Genomic DNA, 11,421 nt, shown 5'->3' on the forward strand with positions numbered 1-11,421 from the left:
AGTACTTTGGCCACCTCATAGGAAGAGTTGACTCATTGAAAAAAACCCTGATGCTGGGAAGGATTGGGTGCAGGAGGAGAAGGGGGTGACAGAGGATGAGATGGCTGGATGGCATCACCAATTCGATGGGCATGAGTTTGAGTAAACTCCGGGAGTTGGTGATGGACAGAGAGGCCTGGCGTGCTGCGATTCATGGGGTCGCAAAGAGTCAGACAAGACTGAGCGACTGAACTGAACTGAACTGAACTGATACACAGTCTGTTAAAAGAAGTCCCTTTGCTCACTGATTAGAAAAGTATTCTCATCTCATTCACATAAGTGCAGTAAGAATCTGACATCCTGAAGTCACCAAAAGCCCATGGTCCTTATCAACTTCAGTTTATTAGGACCTGTTGTGAAGAAACATGATGTCAGTTTTGATATCTTCTGGGTAAGAGTTGCTGTAATTGGAAATGTTTACTTTATGATCCCCAGTCTTTGAAAAGTAGTAAAGGAAAAATAAAGCTATGGTTCAAGTTATGTTGGGTCCTTTATATATTAATTTCATAAAGAAAAAAAAATATATACATATACCTGAGCTTTGATTTGGACTCAGAAAGACTATGTGCTAAAGGCTATGGACTGTGTGCCTGGAGTGTGGAAAAAAAATCAACTGATTTGAAGCATATGGACACTGATGATGACATTGATGATAATGATGGTGGTGGTAATGATGGTGGTTTCTTTGGCATATCCTGAGTAATAAGCACTGTTCTAAGATCTTTGCATATGTTGACTCATATTTTGTCCTTGGAGCAACCTTGCAAATTGAGTACTGCTATTTTCTCCATTTTGTGGATCATTAAACAAAACATAACAATATTGGGTGGCTCCCCTAGGTTTATACAGCTGGTAAATGGCAAAAGCTATTCATTAAATGTGATTATACTAAAATAAGAGGACAGAATCTTTATCCAGAGCTGCTAGTTTATCAAGAAAAGAAGTCACTCAAGTTTTCATAATATTAAGACAGTTTATTTGTATGTAAAATTAATACTGAAAATGTATTTTAAACTATTTTAAAGCTTAATAGTACACTAGCTTCTTCACTATCACTTTTAACTGAGTATATTTTCTTTAAACTATGTCTACTAAATATTTGTTTTATAGGTAAATCTTGCCTAGAAATGCTATCATTTGTAAAATAAATAAAATTAAAACAATTTAAAAAATATTTAGACACCCAGAAATGTTTCCCTTCTTAAGATAATGCCTCTTCAAGAAGAAAACCAAAAGTATTAAACTGAAATCTGAACCTTTTCAGATAAAAGTAGTGAAAATAATTTCTTGAGAAAAAAAAACAACAGCAAATTTTTGTGTTAAATTTATACACATTTATGTGTTATCTGGACTATTTAAAGCAGATGACCAAATTAAATATGCATAGAAATTAACACTAAAAATGTCATTATTTTCAAAACTATCTCTGATCCTTAACATAACAATTTAAAATTTGATTGTGGCAATTTAAGAAACTAGTGGACTTTTCTATTTCAGGTAGTTATTTTTCAGGCAAAAAACTTATCTTTTTAGGTAACCCAAGCAAATCCAGCCTCACTTTCATAGTCATCGACATTTTAGGATTTACAGGAAAAGCAGTCAGCTTGGTATCTTGCTGGTGGCCATACAAAGGCTGAATTCCACCAGATGGCGCCTGTCCACTGCTTCAGATCAGGCACTACCCAAGCCCAGCGGGCTGGGAAGAGGATCATACATGGAGACAATCTGGTGAATGCCCTGGTGAAAAGGGCAATTAAAGAAACAGAAAGACTCGGAGAGAGGCTGCTGAAATAAAAGCTGTGCCCTTGGAAGGGAAGGGCCACACAATTAGGCTCAGGAGAAAACAAAGACTTAAAGAGCCAGTAGAGGCAGGGTTAATCTGTGCCCCACAGTTTTAGGGATAAGATCAAGGTATTTTTGCCTTTTGGCTAAGGAAGAATAGCAGCCCTTCCTGGAATTAAAAATGATAATATCTCCCTAGAAACTACTGATCTCTCTTAAGATCCCATAAAGTATGCAGGTGGTGTTTTCTTATCTAAAGAGACTTGCTAATTCCACAAGTAATGTGAAAAAATGGGATTACCACAGCCAAAGATATTGTCAGTCTAAAATTCCTAGAAATTTCTTGGATGCAATTTCATCAAGCTAAAAATATATTAATGGCCCCTTTTTGGATATGTATTTTTTTAATTTTGATTTTTAAAAATTCTATGTCATATTTAAGGAATGCATTGGATCCGATCAACAGGGCAAATTCAAGTGATTGTGTTCATTTTCTGTGATAATTGTGCAGAGCCAACGGAATGGGAATTGGGGGACCATGATGAGTTTTGAAAGTGAAAGTGAAAGTTGCTCAGTCATGTCCAACTCTTTGCTACCCCATGGACTGTCCATGGAATTCTCCAGTCCAGAGTACTGGAGTAGGTAGCCTTTCCCTTCTCCAGGGGATCTTCCCAACCCAGGGATCGAACCCAGGTCTCCTGCATCTCAGGTGGATTCTTTACCAGCTGAACCACAAGGGAAATCCAAGAATACTGGAGTGGGTAGCCTTTCCCTTCTCCAGGGGATCTTCCCAACCCAGGAATCGAACTGGGGTGTCCCTCATTGCAGGCGGATTCTTTACCAACTGAGCTATCAGGGAAGCCCCTGATGAGTTTTAACTGATGTAAAAAATGACTATTTCCACTAAACTCTCTATACCAATAATTCCTAAATTATGCGTTATTCTATGTAAAAGTTAAAATATACAAGAAGGGGCTAACTATCTGAACCCTATTTGTAAATACATCAAAAGACTTCTAAACATAGTTTAAATGGAATTGAAACAAAATATATCAATGTTAGTTAACGTATTTTTTTAGGAGTTTGTTGTTTTGAAGTTGAAAAGATGGCTTAAAAATATTGACCTTTAGTACTCTCCTCGCTAAACTCTAGATTAGATATCGAACATCAATGAACATGACTATTGTAGGTCAGGTTTGTTTTTTTTTTTCAAATTATGTAAAACATCTTTTCATTCAAGATATTTAAACTGAAGTTAATGCGAAACTTTTGAATGGCTTGATTCTGCTACAGATTTTGTGTTCCTATTGTCATTGTCTAAAGAAAACATTTTACTGTTTAGATAATAAGACAGATGTATAAAATGTATAATAGACAGTTCCTTTATGTTTTTACATCCTTAACAATGCTGGAGCAATTGAGGCAAGAAATAGTAATTGAGGAAAGAAATAGTTGAGGAAATAAAGAATACATTGACTACATTTTATGTATTAGTCAGTGTTCTCCAGAGAAATAGAATCGATAGTTTGTGTGTGTGTGTGTATATATATACACACATATATAGGACGTGCTTAGTCACTCGGTCATCTGACTCTTTGTGACCATTTGGACTATAGCCTGCCAGGCTCCTCTGTCCATGGGATTTTTGGGGCAAGAATACTGGAGTGTGTTGCCATTCTCTCCTTCAGGGATGTGTGTGTGTGTGTGTGTGTGTGTGTATGGAAAGGTATTTATTATAAAGAATCTATTCACTCAGAGTCTGAGAGGTCCTGTGATATGCCATCTGCAAGCTAGAGGCCCAGGAGAGTCAGTGGTACGAGTCAGTACATGTCTATAGCACTTCAAACCAGGAGCACCAGGGGAAGAAGAAGATAAATGTCTCAGCTCAAGTAATTAGGCAGGAAGAAAAGGGGTCAAATTCCTCCTTCATCTGCATTCTGTTCTATTCAGGTTCTCAAATGTTAGATGGTGGCCCCACTGAGAAAGGCAGTCTACTCTATGGATTTCACTAATTCAATTGTCATCTCCTCCAAAATACCCACGGTTTCCCTGGTAGCTCAGCTGGTAAAGAATCTGCCTGCAATGCAGGAGGCCCTGGTTCAGTTCCTGGGTTGGGAAGATCCTCTGGAGAAGGGAAAGGCTATCGACTCCAGTATTCTTGGGTTTCCCCAGTGGCTGAGATGGTAAAGAATCCACCTGCAATGCAGGAGACCTGGGTTCAACCCCTGGCTTGGGAAGATCCCCTGGAGGAGGGCATGGTAACCCACTCTGGTATTCTTGCCTGGACAATCCCCATGGACAGAGGAGCCTGGTGGGCTACAGTCCATGGGGTCACAAAGAGTCGGACACCGACAGAGCAACTAAGCAGAAGCACCAAGACACTCTCATGGACACACCCAGAAATATTGCTTAACCTGTGCATCCAAAGGCCGGTCAAGGGGCAATCCCTCTCTGAGACGAGATGGATTCAAATTTGGGTAAGCCTCACTTTTATCCTAATGTTGTGGGCCGGGGGCATGCCACAGGGGGCAGCTCTGGGTGGAATTCCACTTGGTTCTCATTCACCCTTCCAACCTTCTTTAATTGCCAGGCTTGCAGCTCCTGTTCACCTCTAAAGGCTTCCAAAAGTCCTTTTGAGCTTAGGCATAGTCAAAGTTTGGGGGCCATTTTCCTCCTGTGTGAAATGTGCTTTGTTATTATCTTCTGGGTTGAATGCTGGACACTTCACAACTTAGCAAAGTCTCCCTTGTCTTACTGAAGCATTTTCTGAACCCTTTAAATAGACCTAAATACTCATCCAACATGGTCCTGCAATACCGATCAGTTCAGTTCAGTTCAGTCGCTCAGTCGTGTCTGACTCTTTGTGACCCCATGAATCGCAGCACGTCAGACCTCCTTGTCCATCACAAACTCCCGGACTTTACTCAAACTCATGTCCATCAAGTTGGTGATGCCATCCAGCCATCTCATCCTCTGTTGTCCTCTTCTCCTCCTGCCCCCAATCCCTCCCAGCATCAGGGTCTTTTCCAATGAGTCAATTCTTCACATGAGGTGACCAAAGTATTGGAGTTTCAGCTTCAGCATCAGTCCTTCCAATGAACACCCAGGACTGATCTCCGATAGGATGGATTGGTTGGTTCTCCTTGCAATCCAAGGGACTCTCAAGAGTCTTCTCCAGCACCACAATTCAAAAGCATCAACTTTTCGGTGCTCAGCTTTCTTCACAGTCCAACTCTCACATCCACACATGACCACTGGAAAAACCATAGCCTTGTCTAGACGTAATTTTGTTGGCAAAATAATGTCTCTGCTTTTTAATATGCTGTCTAGGTTGGTCATAACTCTCCTTCCAAGGAGTAAGCATCTTTTAATTTCATGGCTGTAATCACCATCTGCAGTGATTTTGGAGCCCAAAAAAGTAAAATCAGCCACTGTTTCCACTGTTTCCTCATCTATTTCCCATTAAGTGATGGGACCAGATGCCATGATCTTAGTTTTCTGAATGTTGAGCTTTAAGCCAACTTTTTCACTCTCCTCTTTTACTTTCATCAAGAGACTTTTTAGTTCCTCTTCACTCTCTGCCATAAGGGTGGTGTCATCTGCATATATGAGGTTATTGATATTTCTCCCAGCAATCTTGATTCCAGCTTGTGCTTCTTCAAACCCAGCGTTTCTGGAGATGTACTCTGCATATAAGTTAAATAAGCAGGATGACAATATACAGCCTTGACGTACTGCTTTTCCTATCTGAACCAGTCTGTTGGTCCATGTCCAGTTCTAACTGTTGCTTCCTGACCTGCATATAGGTTTCTCAAGAGGCAGGTCAGGTGGTCTGGTATTTCCATCTCTTTCAGAATTTTCCACATTTTATTGTGATCCACACAGTCAAAAGCTTTGGCATAGATAATAAAGCAGAAATAGATGTTTTTCTGAAACTCTCTTGCTTTTTCAATGATCCAGCTGATGTTGGCAATTTGATCTCTGGTTCCTCTGCCTTTTCTAAAACCAGCTTGAACATCTGGAAGTTCACAGTTCACGTATTGCTGAAGCCTGGTTTGGAGCATTTTGAGCATTACTTTACTAGCATGTGAGATGAGTGCAATTGTGCGGTAGTTTGAGCATCCTTTGGGATTGCCTTTCTTTGGAATTGGAATGAAAACTGACCTTTTCCAGTCCAGTGGCCACTGCTGAGTTTTCCAAATTTGCTGGCATATTGAGTGCAGCACTTTCACAGCATCATCTTTCAGGATTTGAAATAGCTCAACTGGAATTCCATCACCTCCACTAGCTTTGATCATAGTGATGCTTTCTAAGGCCCACTTGACTTCACATTCCAGGATGTCTGGCTCTAGGTGAGTGATCACACCATCGTGATTATCTGGGTCGTGAAGATCTTTTTGTACAGTTCTTCTGTGTATTCTTGCCACCTCTTCTTAATATTTTCTGCTTCTGTTAGGTCCATACCATTTCTGTCCTTTATCAAACCCATCTTTGCATGAAATGTTTCCTTGGTATGTCTAATTTTCTTGAAGAGATCTCTTAGTCTTTCCCATTCTGTTGTTTTCCTCTGTTTCTGTGCATTGATCACTGAGGAAGGCTTTCTTATCTCTCCTTGCTATTCTTTGGAACTCTGCATTCAAATGGGAATATCTTTCCTTTTCTCCTTTGCTTTTCACTTCTCTTCTTTTCATAGCTATTTGTAAGGCCTCCTCAGACAACCATTTTGCCTTTTTGCATTTCTTTTCCATGGGGATGGTCTTGATCCCTGTCTCCTGTACAATGTCACAAACCTCCGTCCATAGTTCATCAGGCACTCTTTTTATCAGATATAGTCCCTTAAATCTATTTCTCACTTCCACTGTATAGTCATAAGGGATTTGATTTAGGTCATACCTGAATGGTCTAGTGGTTTTCCCTACTTTCTTCAATTTAAGTCTGAATTTGGCAATAAGGAGTTCATGATCTGAGCCACAGTCAGCTCCCGGTCTTGTGTTTGCTGAGTGCATAGAGCTTCTCCGTCTTTGGCTGCAAAGAATATAATCAATTTGATTTTGGAGTTGACCATCTGGTGATGTCCATGTGTAGAGTCTTCTCTTGTGTTGGAAGAGGGTGTTTGCTATGACCAGTGCTTTCTCTTGGCAAAAGTCTATTATCCTTTGCCCTGCTTCATTCCGTACTCCAAGGCCAAATTTGCCTGTTACTCCAGGTGTTTCTTGACTTCCTACTTTTGCATTCCAGTCCCCTATAATGAAAAGGATGTCCTTTTTGGGTGTTAGTTGTAAAAGGTCTTGTAGGTCTTCATAGAACCATTCAACATCAGCTTCTTCAGTGTTACTGGTTGGGGCATAGACTTGGATTACCGTGATATTGAATGGTTTGCCTTGGAAACGAACAGAGATCATTCTGTCATTTTAAGATTGCATCCAAGTTCTGCATTTCAGACTCTTTTGTTGACCATGATGGCTACTCCATTTCTTCTAAAGGATTCCTGCCCACAGTAGTAGATATAATGGTCATTGGAGCTAAATTCACCCATTCCAGTCCATTTTAGTTCACTGATTCCTAGAATGTCGACATTCACTCTTGCCATCTCCTGTTTGACCACTTCCAATTTGCCTTGATTCATGGACCTAAAGATTCCAGGTTTCTATGCAATATTGCAAATGTTAGTTACATCTTAGCTTTTAATGTAATCCTATCTCCTCCCTGAGGAATATGTATATATGTTTAGTTGCTCAGTTGTGTCTGACTCTTTGTGACTCCATGAACCATAGCCCAGCAGGTTCCTCTGTCCATGGGATTTCCCTGGCAAGAAAACTATATATATACTCAGCACTTAACAAGAATTATCATCTAGTGAATAATCGAATAGAGAAGCAAAGTTAATCACTAAGTTAGCCCAAATGAAATCAAAAGAGAATCAAATATCAAAGAACACTGAGGATAAACTCAGAGGTATAGGAATTTTTTTACCAAAAAGAAATACCTAGAAATTCCCATTCAAGAAAAGAGTAAAAGATGGCAAAGGAGGGAGAATCAAAAATAGAAATCAGAAAACATTTATGAACTAGTGTAAATAAGGCTAAATGTAGAAGAGCAGAGTGAGTATCTGAGAATTCATTAGTCTTTGTATTGCTAACAGAGCTGAGTGAGCATGTGCTATAAACAATCTACTACATATAAGGTGGGTGGGGATAGGTTTGTAAAAAGAACTCAACTCAAAAACTTCTTAATTGCTAATTAAAACTCAGAAGAGTAGCTTGAGATAAAATTTATCTTAGTAGGATAGTGTTAAAGACTATGCAAATTGTAAAGGGTTACCTTCTGCTACACCCGATCAGTGGAGGAGGTAACTGGTGAAGGTGGACCAGAATCATAAATCTTCCCCATCTGCTTAATAATGCTTCCCAGGGGACACTTGAACTGAATAAACTGCTTTGAGCAAAGAGAACATGTGGGACAAAGGGAATTCTTAAGGTTAAAAAAAACTTAATAGAACACTTTCAGTATATGAAAAAACAACTTTCATTTGAGGAACATCATCCATAAGAGTAGATGGGGCCTCTGTGAAGAATATAAGTGACAAGCTCCTTTACACAGACATGTAGCTTCTTTGCTTATATGTGCTCTCCTTCAGGTATGTATAAGGCACACAAAGTACAGGAACATTGAGCCACAAAGGTCTAAATTGAATTTAGATACTCAGCCCCAGAGCAGAAGATGTAATACTCTTCATCTTGTTATCATAACCTTAAAAAATGCAACATTAGGTAATACCTTGCCTGGTTGTGGTGAAATTAAGTGAAATGCTGTATGAAAAATGCTTACTAAATGTGATGAAATAATGTGAGTGAAATTTATAGTAGGAGCCTAGGAAATATTAAAGCATATTAAATGAGTTCTCCTTCTGCCACCATTTTTATTGGCCTGTGAGAGAGGCTAATCTGTCTCCCTCTTTAGTGCCTCTCCTCACTTAAAAACTTGAATCCTGAGAAAGAAAAGATACACAATTTTATAGCAATGGCAGATTTTTAAATTTTAAATTCAGTTTATGATGAAGAGATGTTGGCACGTTGTAAAAAATATATATGTATAGATAGTCATAAGCAACATGTAAATTGCTTTCTAGGAGTCCACATATCTCCAATTCTTAATTATTTCATGGACATTTTTGTGACAAGTAGGACATAAAAAAGAATTTATGGAAATTAGAAAAGGCTTGCATTATTATTATTACAATAAAAAGACTTTTGATCAGTAAAGTTATTTAGTTTCTGAGAGGACTACAGATGAAAGAATTTGAAGAACCAATAAAACATGGTTAAACCTCTGAACATTTTAGTGCTGAGCTATTATTTTTACTTATACTAAAAGACAGCAGGAAATTTAGATATGATATACATAGACTTCAACATTATAATGAACCTGAAATTATACTCATTGTTTCAAGGTCATTCATCAGACTGGCTGTGTAAAACAGACGAACCAATTGCTGAGTTTTGTTACTTATGGCAAATCTTTGTGTTTCAACTTAAAAAAAAGAGAAGAATCGGTTGCAGAAATAACAGTGCATTATTACTACAAGAGGTTTTTAATAAGCTAAATTTAATTAGACAGCTTATTATATGCCATTTCCTTCTCCAGGAGATCTTCCCAGACCAGGAATTGAACCCAGGTCTCCTGCATTGTAGGCAGATGCTTTATCTTTTGAGCCACCAGGGAAGTCCTTATTATATGCAAATGTCTTTAAAGTCCAAGAGAAACTTTGGCACCAGATAGTTGACTAAATTTCTTTATTGACTGTGTTATTTCCTATTATTAATTATGTTTTCATGTCAAGAATCAATAATCTTGTGCCCGATTCAACCTTATGATTTTCATTGTAGGATTTCCATGGTTATTTGAACAGAGTAATCTTGAACATTAACATACAGTCATAATGAAAATATTAAAAAAGAGCAGGTTTAAATTCATGCCATATAATAACTTATAATTCCCTAACAATAATATAAAACTATTTTTACTATATGCAAAGTAATTTTCACAACAAAATGTGATTAACTTACTTTATATAAAATACTGAAAATTCAAAACCAGATGTAGCAGCAACAAAACATCACTTCTCTAGTTTTTTAATCCCTTAATTTATGCATGTAATATGTCAGGAAATTTGGAAAACTCAGCAGTGGCCACAGGACTGGAAAAGGTCAGTTTTCATTCCAATCCCAAGGAAAGGCAATCCCAAAGAATGCTCAAACTACCGCACAATTGCACTCATCTCACACGCTAGTAAAGTAATGCTCAAAATTCTCCAAGTCAGGCTTCAGCAATATGTGAACCGTAAACTTCCAGATGTTCAAGCTGATTTTAGAAAAGGCAGAGGAACCAGAGATCATATTGCCAACATCCGCTGGATCATTGAAAAAGCAAGAGAGTTTCAGAAAAACATCTATTTCTGCTTTATTGTCTATGCCAGAGCCTTTGACTGTGTGGATCACAATAAACTGTGGAAAATTCTGAAAGAGATGGGAATACCAGACCACCTGACCCACCTCTTGAGAAACCTATATGCAGGTCAGGAAGCAACAGTTAGAACTGGACATGGACCAACAGACTGGTTCCAGATAGGAAAAGGAGTACGTCAAGGTTGTGTATTGTCACCCTGCTTATTTTATTTATATGCGGTGTACATCATGAAAAACGCTGGGCTGGATGAAGCACAAGCTGGAATCAAGATTGCTGGGAGAAATATCAATAACCTCAGATATGCAGATGGCACCACCCTTATGGCAAAAAGTGAAGAAGAACTAAAGAGACTCTTGATGAAAGTGAAAGAGGAGAATGAAAAAGTTGGCTTAAAGCTCAACATTCAGAAAACTAAGATCATGGCATCTGGTCCCATCACTTCATGGGAAATAGATGGGGAAACAGTGGAAACAGTGGCTGATTTTATTTTTCTGGGCTCCAAAATCACTGCAGATGGTGACTGCAGCCATGAAATTAAAAGACACTTACTCTTTGGAAGGAAAGTTATGACCAACCTAGACAGCATATTAAATAGCAGAGACATTACTTTGCCAACAAAGGTCCATCTAGTCAAGGCTATAGTTTTTCCAGTGGTCATCTATGGATGTGAGAGTTGGACTATAAAGAAAGCTGAGTGCTGAAGAATTGATGCTTTTGAACTGTGGTGTTGGAGAAGACTCTTGAGAGTCCCTTGGACTGCAAGGAGATTCAACCAGTTCATCCTAAAGGAGATCAGTCCTGGGTGTTCATTGGAAGGACTGATGCTGAAGCTGAAACTCCAATACTTTAGCCACCTGATGTGAAGAGCTGACTCATTGGAAAAGACCCTGATGCTGGGAAAGATTGAGGGCAGAAGGAGAAGAGGACGACAGAAGATGAGATGGCTGGATACCATCACCAACTCAATGGACATGAATTTGGGTGGACTCCAGGAGTTGGTGATGGATAGGGAGGCCTGGCATGCTGCGATTCATGGGGTTGCAAAGAGTCGGGCATGACTGAGCAACTGAACTGAACTGAACTGAATATTTTAAAACTTCTGAAACTTGAATTTGTTGTTCAGTTGCTCAGTTA

The sequence above is a fragment of the Cervus elaphus genome, chromosome 27 (assembly GCF_910594005.1).
Source record: "Cervus elaphus chromosome 27, mCerEla1.1, whole genome shotgun sequence".
In the NCBI taxonomy this organism is placed as follows: Eukaryota; Metazoa; Chordata; class Mammalia; order Artiodactyla; family Cervidae; genus Cervus; species Cervus elaphus.